Source organism: Ursus maritimus, unplaced genomic scaffold (genome assembly GCF_017311325.1).
Source record: "Ursus maritimus isolate PB19 unplaced genomic scaffold, ASM1731132v1 scaffold_2, whole genome shotgun sequence".
Classification (NCBI taxonomy): domain Eukaryota; kingdom Metazoa; phylum Chordata; class Mammalia; order Carnivora; family Ursidae; genus Ursus; species Ursus maritimus.
In genome coordinates, this window is record NW_024424452.1 from 35,670,646 (window position 1) to 35,688,544 (window position 17,899).

The 17,899-nt window shown below is 44.1% G+C and overlaps 1 protein-coding gene and 1 long non-coding RNA gene across 2 annotated transcripts in view; one reads left to right on the forward strand and one right to left on the reverse strand.

Annotated features, from left to right (window-relative positions):
* ADCY9 (adenylate cyclase 9) overlaps positions 1-17,899 on the forward strand; it is a 122,539-nt gene that overhangs the window by 56,138 nt on the left and 48,502 nt on the right. The gene's annotated exons all lie outside the window — the stretch shown is intronic.
* On the reverse strand, positions 9,286-11,997 carry LOC121103818. Its single transcript, XR_005836106.1, has 2 exons — positions 11,719-11,997; positions 9,286-10,093 (listed from the first exon to the last, which is right to left on the reverse strand). It is a non-coding gene; the product is annotated as an uncharacterized LOC121103818 (long non-coding RNA).

Here is a 17,899-nt window from a genome sequence, read left to right on the forward strand (position 1 = left end):
CCAACCCTTTCTCTCATTCCAGGTCTGTGTAGACAGGTCTGACGTAATTCTGATGCTTTTGCCTTGGTACGTGAGAAATTTCTTTGCCCTGGCCGCTTTCAATACTGTATCCTTGCATCTAATATTTGCGAATTGCACTATGACGTGACGTGGCGTAGGTTTGTCGTGGTTGAGCTTGGGAGGGGTCCTCTCTGCCTCTTGGACACGAATGTTTGTTTCCCTTGCTAGATTAGGGAAGTTTTCAGCTACAATTTGTTCAAATATCTCTTCTAGACCTCTGTTTTTCTCCACCCCCTCGGGGATGCCGATGATTCTAACATTGGATCGTTTCATTGAGTCAGTAATCTCCCGTAACCTACATTCGTGGGCGTGGATTTTTTTAAGACCATCTTCTATTTTCATTTTTTCCTCTATTAACCCATCCTCCAATTCACTAACCCGTTCCTCTGCTTCTGCGACCCTGGCCGTCAGAGCCTCTAGTTTTGCCTGCATTTGGCTCATAGAATTTTTAATTTCTGTCAGATTCGCTCTCATTTCTGTCCTTAGGGATTCTATATTCTCAGTAACCTTTTCGTTAATAGTTTTTTCAATTCTACTCATCATTTTGACCATCGTTACTCTGAATTCCATTTCTGATAATTTGGTTACATCCATATCCATTATTTCTGTGGCAGAGGCCACAGAATCACTGTCTTTTCTTTGCTGGGGGGGGCTTCTCCTTCTTGTCATTCTGATGAAGAGAGGTTGCGGGGTTTCCAGAGCCCAAATTATTGACTGGGTCCCAGGCCGTGCCCCTTGTTTTATAGGGATCTTAGGGATGTGGGCTTCTTCTTTAAAGATTTTATTTATTTATTTATGTGGCAGCCAACCAGCGAGAGAGGGAACAGAAGCAGGGGAGTGGGAGAGGAAGAAGCAGGCTCCCAGCGGAGGAGCCCGATGAGGGACTCCTTTCCGGAACGCCGGGATCACGCCCTAAGCCGAAGGCAGGCGCTCAATGACTGCGCCACCCAGGCGCCCGGGTTGTGGGCTTCTTGATTTTTCAGCCTGCCTTCTGTGTTCTGGGGGAGGGGCCTGCCGCGCCGATACTCAGGCAACCCTGTTTGGGTAGAGTCTCCGTGTCCCCTGCGAGGGGGGATGGGGATGGGCACTCTCTGAGCCGGTATTTCCAGGCTTTTGTTCTCTGGCGGCTTTCCCTGGCGGTTTGCTGTGCCTCTTCTGAGAGTCAGAGCAGCAGCGGCCAAATTTCAGCCTCTGTCACGGAACAGAGGGATTGCGGCCCGTTCTCTACTAATGTTCTGGCCACTTTAACTCTGTTTCTGTTGGTGCTGCTCAACCCTGCAGCGTCCCGGGATGTGCGCCCCACACCCGGCGTCCCAGCCCTCACTTCCAGGGCCGGCGCGTCTCTGTCCTTTGTGTTGCCAGCCGCCAGCCGCCCCGCGCGCGCTCCCGGATCTCCCGGTCTCAGTCTGGATCCAGTGAGCGCACCGGGATTCCGGTGTTCCGCGAGATGCCTGGTGGCGCACGCACCCGGCTCACGGTCTCAGTCTGCTGTTTTGCGGGTGCCGTCCGCGAGCCCCGCCCACTCTCCCGTGCAAGTGGCTACCGCTTCCCGGCGCCCGAACGCGGCGGCTCCCTCCCCCTTCCGTTTATCTTCCGATATCTGTGCACAGTTTCATGGCTCCCCGCTTCGTACCTCAATACTCAGCGCTGGAGATGTTCATTTGTAGAGATCCAGATGCATCTTCCTGCGTCTCAGGCTGGTTCCGTGGTTGTTTAGGCTGGTCTGGTACCTATCCAGCTCGACTCGGAGGACCGGCTGAAAACGGTGTCTCCTACTCCTCCGCCATCTTAACTCCTCTCCAGCGTTATCTCCTTTTTAAAAGGCAAATACAGCTTTAAAATGGTCTTTATGATTAATTAGATCTCTTTCACATCTGCCTGACAATTTCTGATTGTTGAGTGTTTCCTTTTCCCTGCAAAATGACGGGGGACAGAAACCATGAAAAGATCTGTGTTTGGCGCCTTTCCCAGCCTCAGACCTGTTTCCGTCCAGGATGAGCACACTGGAGACCTGGGTCCTCTCGTGGGGCTGAGGGGAGGATGGAATTACAAGTCCAAGTGGGTCAGGGTGGGGCCCCAGCGAGGACAGAAATCCAGCTTGAGAGCCTGTGTCCCCAAGAGGCCTCATTGCTCCTAAGTAAGAAAGATTAGGGGGATATCTGCACTTTAAACAATAACAGCAAATATTCGAGGGGATGTTCCATCCCTGAAACAAAGATCTTTTTCTCTTGAATTCTTGGAATATACTCTGTAGTTTTCAGACACTGTAAGCAAGATCTATGGGGTAACCTTGGACCCAGCTCCCACCTTACTGTTCAAGAAAACCTGTGCCAGGCCTCGAACCTGCTGTGTGTGCAGAGTCGGAAGCGAGGAATGGAAGGTGTCCAAAATTCTATTTTTTTTTTAAAGTGTGTGTTGGAGGGGGTAAAACTGTGGCAATGAAATGTTTCAACCAAAAGCAGCTTTGACTCCCTGCAGGCGAAGTCTTAAAGACCCATTGTAGACTTCCATGTCACGTTGTTTTCCATTTGGAATGAACACCAGCGCATGTCTCAGGCTCCAGAAGCAAAGGGATTGGTTGCAAAGGAAGCTTCTTTGTCCATGCAATTGCCCCCCTCCCAAGAACAGAAATTTTTTTACCTAATGACATTATAACAGATGTATAAGTCTTCTGGTCCTTACCTGGAGAGAAATGTTACCTTGATAAGGGAGGCCTGTCAGAAATCTTGGTTTAAGAAAACATACATAGATGACCAGCCTAGAATCTTCGGAGAATCTTATTTTCTTTAGAGTGCTACTAGAGGGGAACACCTACTAGATGCCAATAAAAGGACAGTAGAAGGGTCTCCGTGCCTTTCCATGGAGTGTGCACATTTAGCCTTGCCTTCAAAGTGGCTACTAGCCTCATTTAGAATTAATGATTCCTTCTGGATGAGTGGAAACATTATTGGTTTCTTCACTTATATCGTCAATGCTGAAAACACCCTTTCAGGGCACACATACACAAGCAACAAACTTTGCTGGCTAATACAATTTTTCCTTATTTATAAATCTAATAAGAATTGTAGCTGTGCTCACACATGAATCTGTACAAAGTACATTGATTAATGTAAGTTTGGGAAATACGAGAAAATGCATGTGTTGTTCAAGCTGAGCCCTCCCACTTACTACTTAGGTGACCGTGGACAGTGACTTCTAGCTTAGGCTCACTGTCATCATTAACATGAACTGTAAATTCATAAAGATTTTCAAAGCGAGTTATTCCTTGAGATCTTTCTCTGCTCTTGAATGAACTGAGAAAATTGGGGAGCAAAATTATTTGGCTCTTCCTTAATAAAACAGTTCAGACTGCTTATTTGTACCTAGGTTTCACTTTTTTTCTCAGGAGCCACTTTATTTTGGTCCTGTTTTTGTCCTCAGATCCCCTCAAATATCATCAAAGGATCTAAGAACAGAACTGGGATTCAATTCAGGACTTTGTCCAAAGAGTCACTTACAACACATTTGTAATTTGTACTTACACTCATAAATTAAGAAGATTATATTAATTTATATGAGTTTATTTTAATAAATATTTATTGCATGCTTGCTTCACGAAATGCAGAGCCAGCACAGTCTCAGAATTTATAATCAGTTAGGGGAGTCAGGGGCCAATCACTGTAATGCTGGGAAGTGGAATGTTTGTCTGGGGAAAGATTTATTATTCCGGGGGCAACAGAAGTGGGATGGAGAGAGTTCATGCGCCTGTCCAGAGTGCTAGAGTGGCCTCTGAGCTAGGTCCTGGAAAATTGGTAGGATTGACATGCAGGTTCTCAATCTGGAGACATCATTTTGATGTATGAAGGTTTGAAAGTGATACTCTCCTGCTGTGTTTCTCTTAAAATAGAACAGGCTTCTAAATTGGGATTTATGAATATCCAGACACAAAGCTGATTTACATGAAGAACAGCTGTATACCCTGTTTGCAGGTTAAGTGCAGTTATGTTTGCTGATGTTGAACTGTGCTCTTATTGGTGGCCGCATTTTACACACTTTGATTCTATCGGTGTGTAATGAGACGTCCAAGTCTCTAAGGTGTAAGTCTAACTATTCGGGACTCTTTTTTGGATTCTCTTTGCCAGGCATTGCTTAACATCTTGGACAAAAATTACTCCATCAAATCGTAGAATTTTATTTTATAAATCCTATAGTCTGGAATTAGCACTTTGTAGTTCAGATGATTGTTGTTAAACTTCCCCATTTTTTAAAAAGGGAGAAATGGAGGTCCATGGAACTGAAGTGCCCTGCCCCATCACAAAGTATTTACTGATATTGTTATTTGAACTTAAAGAGCTCATTCTTGCAACGCACTGAGTCTAGGCAAAGAATAAAAGAGTCCAAATTATTAGAAAATAAAGGAATCTTCTTTTGAGTTTGTTCTATTGGTATACAGCTCTTCTTATATGCTTTATGTTTATATGTAAGAAATTCTGTGATCCTCAAAGCAACCCTATGGGGTGCAGTCTTAATATTCTTCCTCCTGTTTTACAAAAGAGAGAAATGAAGCCCAAGAAGTTAAGTAACTTGCTGAAGTCAGATACTTTGTTAGTTATCAGACCCAAACTGGATGTGTCCAAATAGTTTGCCCAAATTATGTTGTATCCAGAGAGCCCAGAAGAAGCAGGCATTACAGATGAAGGGAAAGGCCAGTGCAGCCCGGAATCACAGGGGGCTGTGGGCTCTCATCTCACCCCTGGTCTGGTCCAGTTTTCCAGGTTTTGGGGAGGGAAGGGGTCAGGTATTACATTGTACTCCAAAAGGACTGTATGTTTATCCCCTCTCTTTCAGGTAATAAGTATTTACAGATCCTGGTAACTAGAAAATTCAGTTCAACCAACAGTTGAATGCAGGTCTTCTGGGTATTTATCTAGAATTAAATCTGAACAGAGTCAGCCAGATTAAGGTGCTGGTATAAAAATGGGTTTTGAAGAAAGAAATAAATAGGCGAAGTATGCTAAGAATTCAGTTCATAAAATTTAATCAAACAATAAGGGGGGAGAGTCATATTTTTTCTCCTTTAAAAAAAAATGAGTTCAGGGTTGCCTGGGTGGCTCAGTTGGTTAAGCATCCAACTCTTGGTTTCAGCTCAGGCTGTGATCTTAGGGTTGTGAGTTCAGGCCCTGCTTTGGGCTCTGCACTGGGTGTGGATACTTAAAAAAAAAAAATGAATTCAGATAAATAAAAACAAAAAATTTTCTTTTAGATTCATGAACCACCCACTTTTTCTTTACACATCATTTTCTTGTTTTGGTACTAGCCCACCAGCAAAATGGTAGTAAACAAAGATGGAATTTGCTACTATGTCATTTCAGAGTTGCACACTTTTTGCAATCAAATGTTCCTTGAGTTTGACAATAAATCTGAAAACTTAGAAGAGTCTAACCTTTTAGAAGGAAAAAATAAGTGCAGAAAGAGAGAATTATGGGGGGTGGGGGGCAGGTATCTTTCTTACCTGCCCAAACTTAACTTTGTTCTAGAACTTACTATTCTGTAGGAAGTCTTACAGCACTGCTGCTCTTTAATGCTCCATATATATGATTTTCCTCTCTGAGCTTTGCTTTTCTGCCTTTATCATGTGTGATTTTTTAAAAAAGTTAAAAAAATTTTTTTATTTGTATTTACTTGAGAGAGAGAGCGAGTGGAAGAGTGGCAGAGGGAGAGAAAGCAGGGGGGAGGGGCAGAGGGAGAGAGGGAAGCAGGCTTTCTGCTCAGCAGGAAGTCTGACTTGGGGCTTGATCCCAGGACCCCGGGATCACGACCTGAGCCAAAGGCAGACACTTAACCAACTGAGCCCCCCAGGAGCCCCCTTGTGTGATCTTTTCTATCCTGAAGTTTTGGATGGATATTTACCTCCAGCTTAAAACCAGAACCTTGTGGTAAAGCCCTGCTCCTGCCACTTCATGTGGCCATCGTCATGGGAGGCAGACTCATTTCACGAGTCTCACTGGAAAATTGAATGACGTCATGGAAATGCAAAGTACTACACAAGCACAGTGATCAAAGACAATTCAATCAACAGGTAAAAAGACTTGTAATACTTTATGTAACCTGGAATCAGTACCTTAGACTTAGTAGACACTCCAGAAATGTTTGTTTGATTAAGTGTCGTTTTAATGAGCAATCTCTGTTTAAGGAAGAAACCGGAGATGTGATAGTGCTCAGACCTTCACTAAGTGTTTGTTGTGAAAGTACTGATACCCTGAGTGAAGAAGAGTGCCAGAGAGTATTACTTTGCAGCTTCCCTGCTCCCACAGAAGCTTTCTTGATTAAATAAAAATGCAAAAAGAAGGGAATAAAGCCTTAACAGCAACACAAAAACCACTTAGTTTGAGCTGATTTGTATAACTTGGTGTCTTAAAACCTAGATCCTTCCGATAATTTCAGACTCAGGGGCCCTGATTTCTGTCCTGGAGCATCAGTGACTGTCCAGTTATTAGTAAAATGCTGTGTTCGTGGAATTGAAAATTTTAGACTAAAGCCATCATTGGAGTTATCTGTGCGAAAGGACATGGTAAGCTTAGTTTTATTCTTTTAGTGAAAGTAGAATTTCCATTTTCAAGTGTGAAATTCTGCAGTCAAAGCAATTTTTTAAAAGATTTTATTTTTAAGCAATCTCTACCCAACATGGAGCTTGAATTTACAATCCTGAGATTGAGAGTCACGTGTTTCACCAACGAAGCCAGCCAGGCGTCCCTCAAAGCAATTTTTAAGTGTAATTGGAATACCTAAAAAGATAAGAATTGGACCATCAGTGGAACCCCTAAAAAGGCAAGCAGGGAGCCCACACAAGGGCTGTGGCGATGTGATAATGCACAGGGGTGCTTGGCAGGTAGCACCGTAAGTGGGCAGGGGAGAGGTGAAGACAACGGGCGTGGGAGCTATGCTTGGGATGGTAGCCTGGGGCCAGGCTGTGAACCACTTTCCACGCCGCGTGGAGTTTGTACTTTATTCTGTTACCCGTTATTTGTAATGGCACCTACTTCATAGGACTGTGTGGGCTCAGTGCGATAATCATGCGTGTCAAGCACTCAGCATGGTGTTTGACACACAGTAAGTGTTTTCTAAGTGTTAGTTACAGTAGTTGTTGTTGCTGTCACTATTTTTATCAGAGGACACCTCTGAGGTTTTAGAGCATGATCTGTTGGGTGACAGTGTAGGCCATGAACTGGAAGAGGAGAAACGGGAAGACAGTGCATCAGTTAGGAGCTGTTGGCTGGTACCTGGGGTTCAGACAGAGGGAGTGGAGAGAAGGTGGGCTCAGCAGGCGGACTGGGCAGGGCTTGAAAAGAGAATAGTGACATGGAGCCCTCTGGTTGGGATGATTGGGGAATGGCGACCCCTAGGGAAAGAGGAGAAAAGCGGGTTTGTGGGGCTAGGATGCAACGGTTCTGTTCATCCTTTCCCAAACGGTGCTGAGCAGACTGCATGCTGTCGAGGTTGTACTTATGATGCACAGGACTTGTGAGGGAGTGTGGTGTGTCTGTGAGATCTTAAAGAAGCTGGAGAGGACCAGACTTTGTGTTTGATGAAGACACGGTGACCCTGGAGTCCCTTGGAATGTTTAAGGCCCAAACTGGGGAATTAGGAGACCTGGCAATTACAGTCATGAAGTCAGGAGAGAGCCAGGAGACAGGAATGTCCCCCCGAGGAGGAAGGGGGAAATGAGGGTTCCATGTGAAGGGAAGCTGCTCATATTCTTTTCTTGCCCTGTGTGTGTGTGACTGGCTTAGCACACACACAGGCTTGCAGGGTAACCTGAAAACATGTGTACATGTTTCATGGGTTTGTCTGTAATGCATGAGTGTGGCTAACTTTTGAGTGAGTGTGCATAATCACTCAGCATGTCCATTACACCTGTATCAGTGTACTCATCAATTTCAGAATAATGACTAATATGTAATATTTAATACCACGCTTTTTAAAAAAGATTTTATTTATTTGACAGAGAGAGCAGCAGAAGGAGAGGGAGAAGCAGACTCCCCACTGAGCAGGGAGCCTGACGTGGGGCTCGATTCCCAGGATCATGACCTGAGCCGAAGGCAGACACCTTACTGACTGAGCCAGCCAGACGCCCTTAATACCACACGTTACTGCATAGTATATATTAGTAATTAATAAGGTATAATGACCTATTCTATGTTTTTTCCCCTCCAGTTCTGTAATGTTTAACTGAAATATGCACACGTACATTGGCAGAATTCTGACATCAGTTCCCTGGAGTGAGAGCTATTATGGTGTGAAGGCCAAGTGGAAGCCACTAGAACTGTTGTACCCTTCAAAATAGTGCACCAAGAGCAGTAACACATTCCTGGCAGGGTGGCAGAGATTAGTGCCACCATCAGGACTCGAAAGATCCAAGGGTGATGATTCCTCCCACATCTCCAGCCCACCTGCTTGGCCTGTGCAGAGGGCAGGTGGGTCTTAGAGAATGGCAGGGGGCTATCATAAGCTTAACCAGGTGGTGGCTCTGGTTGCAGCTGCTGTGCCAGATGTGGTTTTCTTGCTGTAACAGATCCACATATTTGCTGGCAAATGGTATGCTGGTGAAAGCTGCTTTATTCTGTGCCTGGCAGGGCCGGCACTGTTCCTTCACACTTATCCCTTTGGGTTCTACCAGCTCTCTGGCCTATGTCAGGACATGATCGCATTCTTTATTCCAGGGGCTACTGATCAAAGCAGGAATAACTCCTCTAGATGAGGAAACTATAAAGGGACTTGGGATCCTCTTTTGGACAGAGGGCTAGCATGTTTTTGGCTGTGAGAGGGATAGGTGCATTATATTAGGTGGAAGTCTGATTTTACCATTGACTTTATTTGGAAGTTAAGTGTGGTTAAAGAGGTGTGTGTATGGATCCCACGTTGGCAGGATTGGCGGATTGCAGTGGATTCATATTGAGTCAGCATGGTTGGAAATCTGCGTGTAGCTTGGGCCACAGGCAGCAGTTTTCACAAGATCTAGAAGACAGAGGTGAAGCAGCAGCTGCATGTGCTCTCACAGAGAAAGTCAGCACGAGACAGCTGGAGCACATGGGCTTACCTTCTTGGCTTGGGGCAGCTGTGAGGCCGGCAGCTCCTCCAACACCCACAAGCCTTTGTTTGTTCCTCTCATCTGCATGTGTGATAAATAGCTTTCGTGTCTTCATCCAAGCTGTTGACCAATCGACAATACAGTTTTTTTGTCCAGAATCAGCTACATGGCACTATTTATTTTATGGGGCAGTACAGCACAAATACACTGGTGTAATAGCAGCAGCAGCAAACACTTATTGAGCACTTACTGTGTGCCAGGCACCGTTCCAGGTGTTTTTCATATCTTTATTTAATTCTCCCAACAACCCCGTGATCTGGGACCTTCCATTGCTCCAGCTTTACAAACAAGTAAACAGGCACTGTGAGGGTTAAGAGTAGTACAATTGGTGCTGAAAGCCAGACTGCTTGAGACCAGTGTCCGTGCTCTTAAATTCTAGGGCAGCGCTGCTGTCTGGAGCCCCTTCCTTGCAAGTTTCCCTGTGATCCCTTCAACCACATTCTCTGGGGGTTCTCAAGGTATTGAGCCCGCTTGTTTCCTTCATTCACTTCTGTCCTGGCTTTGAAGAAGCATTGATACGACGCTTTGTGCCAGGCACTGTTCTAAGCACCTGCTGAACACTCAGCAGGAGGTCCTCATGACAGCCCTGTACGGTGGGTGACGTATCCTGTCCTTTCAGATAGAGAACCGGAGGCACAAAGAGGGGAAGGGATTTGCTTGAATCACACAGGCTCCATGTAGCAGAATTGGGGTCTGAGAGCAGGCAGTGTGGCTCTGGAGTTCTCGAGCTAACATACAGCACAGACGCTGCTGTCAGCTTGTCAAGAATGACCTCAGCGAGAGACTGTCCAGGGTTTCTCCATCCTGTATATGGAGAGAATTTGTCCTCAACGTGGAGTCTTGCGTACTTAGTTCTGCAATAAGTGAGTCTACCCACCAACGCATTTGGAACCAAATTCCAAGCAGCTGTAAACAGTAAATATTTTGTTTCCGTTATCTTTGTAGCAATAGCACAAGAAAAGAATTAAGGACCAAAACTATGGGAGTTTTAAATATTTTTTGTTAAGTGTTTGTATGTGATTTATGGGAAAATAACTTCCTGGAAAACAACTTTGTTTCACAAAAAATGACCAGCTTGCCACACCTTTCATAAATCAATCTGTAGTATAAGTTAGGTGTGTTTTCATAGCAGCCAAATTGTGAGAACATTTGGCAGCTAAGGGCAGCCGCGCTGTTAGGATGGGTAACCACGCCGGAAGTTACGCCGCGAGGCTGGCGAGACCCATGGCAGCCCGGAGCTGAGTGGCTGAGCTGCCCTCGCCCTCCGCACCTGACTGTGCCTGCCCCTCGCACTCCACACATGCAGCTCTGCCTTGCTCGGTGTTGTCCTTAGTAAAACCACAGTTTCATAAAAATAGTAAAATATGAGAAGATACAGAAGACCACATAAAACTAAAGTACAGTCTGATTATTGTAAAGTGAACACCCTGTGTCTTAACTAGCCAGGCTGAAAAAGAGAACACTGCCAGCCACCCAGATGTCCCCTCCTTTCCCCTCCCTGCCAAAGGCAAACATGCTCTTGCCCTTACTTGGAGTCCCTTCCCTCTCTTCTCTATGGTTTTTTTACCCAAGTGTGCATCCTTACACACTTGACTTCGGTTGTTTGCTTTTGCGAGATTTGGGGTTTGCTTTTGCTGCTTTCCCAACTTTTTGTTTTGGAGAATTTCAGACTTGCAGAAAAGTTACCTGGTTTTAAAATGAACACTAATATGCCTTTCACCTAGATTCACTAATGGTTAGCATTTGGCCAGATTTGCTTTCGCTCTCTCTCTCAATGCGTGTGGTGTATATATTTATACACACATACATATATATATGCACATAAATCTTTTATAGTGGACGCATATATGTGCATGTGCTTTGTGTGTGTGCGCATGCGTCCTCTTTCCTGAGCCCTTGAGCCATTAGAGAGTAAGTTGCAAGCATCATGCCCCCCACTCTTAATTCTTCAACATGCTTCTCTTAAGAACAAAGATGTTCTCCTATGTAGACAAAATAAATGGTCACACTCAAGAAATTTAACATTAACAAAATACTCTTATCAAATATTTAGTTCATATTCAAATGTCCCCACTTGTCCAGTAGTATCCTTTAGAACTTTTCTTTTTTTCATCCAGGATCCAGTAGGGGATCGTTTATCGCATTTAGTTATCGTACATCTGTGTCGTCTCCTTTGATCTAGAACAACTTCCAGCCTTTTTTGTCTTTAATGACACTGACATTTTTGAAGAGTTTGGATGTCTGCTTTTTAAAATAAATTTTTGCATTGAGGTATAATATGCATAAATAAAAATGCATTAATTTTAAGTTTACGTTTGAAGAATTATCACAAAATGAACACATCCACATAACCAAACCTAGATGAAATAGTCAGGATTTCAGAATTCCCTCTGTGTGCCTGTCAGTGCTACCCACTCCCGATTCCTACATATAACCACATTCTGGCCCCATTAACCAGTTTTTCCAGTGTTTGGATTTCATAGAAGCGGAATCTGTGATACGTGTTCTTTTGGGGCTCCTCCTGTACTCACTGTTAAACTTGTGAGATTAATCCCTGTTGCCCATAGTTGCACTTGGTTCATTTTCTTTGCTGTAGGCTGTTCTCCGTGTCGGTGTATCTCAGTCTGTCTGTCCATCCTCCCATTGACGGATGTGTGGCTTATCCATCTTGGCTTCGACAGAATTCCTACACATGTGGATGTCCTGTATCCTGGTGCACACTTGCATGTGTTTCTGTCGGATAAATAAATGTCCGGGGATGAAATTGTTGGGTCACAGAGTATGAATGTCTTCAACTCTCACAGAGAAGAGTAAACTGCTTTACAAATTGTGTTAGCAGTTCCTCCTCTGACCCGCGGTGTATAACAGCTCCGGTGTATGACACCCTACCAGTGCCTGTCAGCCCGTCTGCTTCCAGCCGCTCTGGTGGGTGTGGTTTCTTTTGGTAGCTTTCATTTTTGATTCCCTGATTTGATTTGCATTTGCCCCGATTGAGTGCCTTTTCTTACTTCATTGGCCATCTGGGTTTCTTCTTTTGTGAAGTGCCTGTTCAAGTTTCCACTGAGTCATCTTTTGTGTTTTGTTTTCTTGTTAAGTGTCAGGAGTTCCTTATATTCGGGCTACCAGTTGTATGTCAGGCAAATAACTTCTCCCACCCTGGTCTTGCCTTTGAGTAGGAAATTGCCATTTGTGTAGATCACAGTGTTCAGATATTGGTAATTCTGTGTGGTTCTACCTACGTGTGACGTTTACTAGTCTTTCCCTCTGTTAGGTTAATGCTTTTTGTGTCCTATTTAGGAAATCTTCTACCTCTGAGGTTGTGAAATTACTCTTCTGTATTGTTGCCTAAATATGTTATTGTTTATATTTTCAGATTTATGTCTGTGATCCACATAGAATTAATTTTTTTGTGTATTCTGTGAGGTCAGGTCAAGTTTTCATTGAAAATATGCATATCTAATTGAGCACTATTTTTGAAGTTTTTTAAAAAAATTATTTATTTGTCAGAGAGAGACAGAGAGAGAGCACAAGCAGGGGGAGCAGCAGGCAGAGGGAGAAGCAGACTCCCTGCTGAGCAAGGAGCCTGATGTGTGGGACATGATTCCAGGACCCTGATTCCATGACCTGAGCTGAAGGCTGATGCTTAACCAACTGAGCCACCCAGGCGTCCCTATTTTTAAAGTTTTTTAAAAGTATAATTTACATACCATAAAATAACCTCTTAAAAGTGTATAGCTTACTTACTTTTAGAATATTTATGGAGTTGTATAAGCATCACAGTGATCTGGTTTTAGAACATTTCCAGCACCCACAGGCCCCCTGCACTCATTTGTACGTAGTACCTGCTTCCAGACCCAGCCAAGAATCTGCTTTCTGTCCTTATAGACTTGCCTTTTGTAGACATTTCACATAATTGAAATTATGCAGTATGTGGTCTTTTGCATCTGGCTTCTTTCACTTAGCATACTGTTTGAGGTTCATCCATATTGTGGCGTGGATCAGTATTCAGTTCCTTTTTACTGATGAGTCTCATTTCATTGTATGGATATACCATTGTCTGTCCATTCACCAGCTGATGCACATGTGGGTTACTTCCACATCTTGCCTGTGATAAGTAAAGCTGCTGTACACATTTGTGTACAGGTCTTAGTGTGGACAGATGTCTTAATTTCTCATGTTTAGAGACTTGGATTAGAATTGCAAGGTTGTATGGTAATTCCTTTTTGTATAATTTTATTTTTCCGAATCATTGTGCATTGACTTTCTTCTTTTGGTATACAGTTCTATGAATTTTAACACATGTATAGATTTTGTAGCCACAAGTATAATCAGGGTATAGAACAGTTCGACCCCCAGTCTTTTTCTTGTGTGGACCCTTTAGAGACCCACCTCCAACCCCATCTCTCCCCTCAGCAACAACTAATCTGTTATCTGTCCCTATAGTTTTGCATTTAGGGGCAGGTCATTAAAATAGAACTATAGAGTATAGAAAATTTTTTTAAAAGATATTATTTATTTATTTAGAGAGAGAGAGTGTGTGCATGTGCAAGTGGGGGGAGGGGCAGAGGGAGAGAGAATCTCCAGCAGACTCCCTGCTGAGCACAGAGCCCCATGCGGGGCTTGATCCCACGACCCTGAGATCATGATCTGAGCCGAAATCAAGTCCTGACGCTTAACCAACTGAGCCACCCAGGTGCCCCTAGAGTATATAAACTTTTAAGACTGGTTTCCTTCACTTAGTATAATTGAAAGATCGAGCTTCTTCCCAGTTGTTGCATGTATTTGTTCATTCCTTGTAATGGTGAATGGTACTCCATCCCGTGGATGCACCCACCGAAGGACATTTACGCTGTTTCCAGATTTTGGCAATTGTGAATAGAGTTGCTGTAAAAATCTGTACATTTTTTGTGTGAGCATAGTGTTTAATTTCTCTAGGTTAAAATATCCAGGTTTGGAGTTGCTGGGGCATATCATCAGTGTATGTTTAGCTTTATAAGTAACTGCTGTAGATTTTTCCAGAGTGACTGTACTTTTTTGTATTGCTACAAGCTGTATGAGCATTCTTCTCGTTTCTCATCCTCATCAGTACTTGACATTCTCAGGACTTTTCGTTTTAGTCATACTACTAGACATACGGTGATGTTTATTTCCTATTTTAAATTTGCATTTCCTAAATGGCTAGTAATGTTAATATTTTTTCATGTGCATATTTACCAGCCCAGGGTCTTGAGGGTGGCTGCAAAGGAAGCGACAGATATCCATCCTGAACCAAGCACTATTTTTGAAAAGGCCGTCCTTTTCCCATGCTCTGTAGTGTCTCTTTCGTCATAAATTATGTCCATATGTGTGAGAATCTGTTTCTCAACTTTCCGTTGTTTCACCCATTTGCCCTTATGTCGATATCCACTGCCATATCCACTGTAGCCTTGTCAGAGCTGTTGGGGTCCTGCAGACCAGGTCCCCCCCCTGGGTTTTCTTCAGGACCTTTCATAAAGATGGAATCATGCAGGGCGTGATGCGTTCGGGGTTCATCCACGTTGTAGCCTGAATCAAAACCTCACTCCTTTTTGTGACTGAATTCATTGTATGGATACACCATTCAGGTGATAGAACTTTGGGTGGTTTTCACTTTCTGGCAGTTAGGAATACCGCCGCTGTAAACATTCATGTACAGATTTGTGTGTGGACGTCAGTTTTCATTTGTATACCTCGGAGGAGAATCTCTGGTAACACGTATAGAAGCTGTGTGTTTAGCATTTTGAAGAGTTGCCAGTGTTCTCATTTTACATTCCTACCAGCAGTGTACGAAGACGGCAATTTCTGTTCATCCCCATCAACAGCTGTTTTCTTCTTTTTAATTGTGGCCATCCTGGTGAGTGTGAAGCAGCATCTCATTGTGGTTTTGGTGTGTGTTTCCCTGATGGCTAATGACGTTGAGCATCTTTTCAGGTGCTTGTTGGCCATCTGCTTATCTTCTTTGGGGGGAAATGTCTATTTGGATTCTTCGCCTTTTTAAAAAACGGGGTGTCATTTTGTTATTGGAAGAGTTCTTTATTCACTCCCCCTCCGGGTGTCCGTAGCACATCACCCTACTTTACTCTCCTGTCTGTTCTTGATCTACTTTCATAACAGGCTTTACTTTGTGAGTTGATTTCTTGGTGAATCAACTCATTCATCTATCCATCCATTTTGTGTTTATTCAACAGATATTTAAGTGCCTTAGTTGTGTCTTTGCTATTTCTTTGCCTTCTCAGTGCTGTTCTGAAAGAGCTAGCTGCCGCTATCGTTTGGCTGGTAGCACTATCATCCTGAAGGTTCTAGATAATTACCCACGAGAGCATCTGTGCCAGTCTGAACCACACATCACCTGACGTGACATCCTCTCAGCCACAGCTGTGCCTCAAGAGTCTTACTTTCGTGTCCCCATTCCCACCAAACCAAATGCACCAACACCCTCCCCAAAAGTCTACCAATAGGTGTGTCTTTTTTTTTTTTCTTTTCTTCACAGTAGAAGTTTGCTTCCTTCTGGTAATGCCCAGTCCTTTCACTTGAGTTATGGGTTCTATCTTCTCTCCCTTTTTCGGCAACTTGGCTCTTTTAGCTGCCTTTCCTTTTCCTACACCTTTAATCTCTCCTCTCTACTAGACCATTCCGTTAGCCCCCACCCCCAGAATGCCACGTCATCTACTTCTCTGCCGTACTTCGTGGCCAGACTTCTCTAAAGGTTTGAGCACAAGGGCTTTCTCCACTTCCCACTTATGCTCACATGTCACCCCCTGCCTCAGGCCTGGCCGGTGCCCTCCACCACTCACCTGTGTCTCTACCTGTCAAGGTATCAACAGTCTTCATACCACCAAGCCCAAGATCATTTTTCTAGCCACATTGTACTAGACATCGTGGCCCCATCCCCCTCCTTGAAACACTCCTCTCCTGGCTTTCTTAGACTCCTGTTTGTCTGACTGTCCTCCAACCCCACTTGTCCCCCTTTAGACTTTGTTGCTGGATCCCCCACCCCACACCATTTATTGACATTGAGTTCCCCAGACTTACTTCCTGGCCCTTTCCTTTCTTGTCATCATCTCCAGGGTGGTAGTAGAGACATACCCCCTCTAGCCTAGATCTTCCCTCTGTTTGGGATGATGTGGCTGCCCCGTGACATCTTCATTTGGCAATTTCACAGACGTCTTAAACTTAAGGGGTCCAAAACTGAGCCTCTGATCTTGTCCCTAAAACCTTTACCTGCCTTAGTCTTACCCCAGGAAATACATCATCATCATTCATTTACTATGGGCAGAACCCAGGGAGTCATCCTCATTCCCTCTCCTCACCCCCCCACAACCAGTCTTACCCGGCCTACCTGGATATCATATTGTGAGTCTGTCTGCTTCTACCCTGCTGTCCCCTAAGCCGGGCCACACTTACCCTTTACCTGGGCCACAGCAGCGACCTAGGAATGAGTCCTTGCTACTCCTCTTTTTAATTTTTATTTTTCTTGCTACTGCTCTTGATACCTCCAAGCCATTCATCACCCATAGCTGAGTGGTTTTCTTAAAAAAGCTGGCCAGCCATGTGGGCTCCTGGATGGGATCCCAGAACAGAAATCAGACAAAAAATTGTTGAAATTTGAATAAAATCTGTGGTCTAGTTAATAACATTGTACCGACATTAATTTCCTTGACATAGTACAGTAAGATGTTAACATTAGGACAAGTTGGACAAGGAATATGAGGGAACTCCTTGTACTATATTTGCAACTTTTCTGTATGTATAAATTAGTTCAAATTAAAAAGGTTTTAAAAATTAAAATGCAAGAGAAGAAAGAAAGAACATTGGATTGTGCATTCACGAACTTAAAACTCTGTCAAAGCCTTCCATATGCCAAGCACTTGACTCTGAAGGCTTTTGATGGCTCCAGGGCTCTGCTCGCCCCTCCAGCTTCATGGAGTGATACATTTTCTGCCTCACTTGGCTTCAGCAACTTCACTTGGCCCTCTTTCAGCCAGGAGAAGAGATGATGATCTTTCCCACACCGGTCCCCCATCCAGTTCCGCCTGCCCCAGGCCCACAGTGTGACCAGCTCCTTCTCATCATCGATGTCTCCACTTCAGTGCCATTTCTTCATAGAGACCTTCCTTGAGTCTTGTCTCCAAACTAGCCCTCCTGTTCACTTGCTGTTCTCTGTGGCAGGAACCGTTTGTTTTCTTTAGGGTCCTTAGTCACAACTGGTGACTTGGACCCTTGCTTACGCTCCCTGCTACTGGTTTCTTGGCATCAGGGACAATGTATACCATGCTTGCAGTTTTATCATTAGTGTCTAGGCTGGCATACAGTGGGCGAGAGGCTAGAATCAGCAGACAGGTAGCTTCCTGTTCCTCATCGTGTAAGGAAAGCTACTCTACAGTTCAGCCTCCGAAGAAATTACGGTACTTGCACTATTTTATTCTTCCCTTCCTTGATTTTCACGCTGTTTGCAAGCAGACCGCTGCTTTAGAGAAGTGACCCTATTCTTCACATACCTGAATGCCCTCTCTGTGAGGCCTTCAGAGAGGTGCTGGAGGGTCTGAGACATAGTCAGGTGCAAGGTATTATTAGCCTTTGTAATAGGACTAACCTCATTCTTGGCTGATCTCTGGAGCACTTTGTTTGTTATAAGAATGAGTAGAATAAATTAAATATTTTCCTTTTTAAATAAGACAGACAGACACACACACA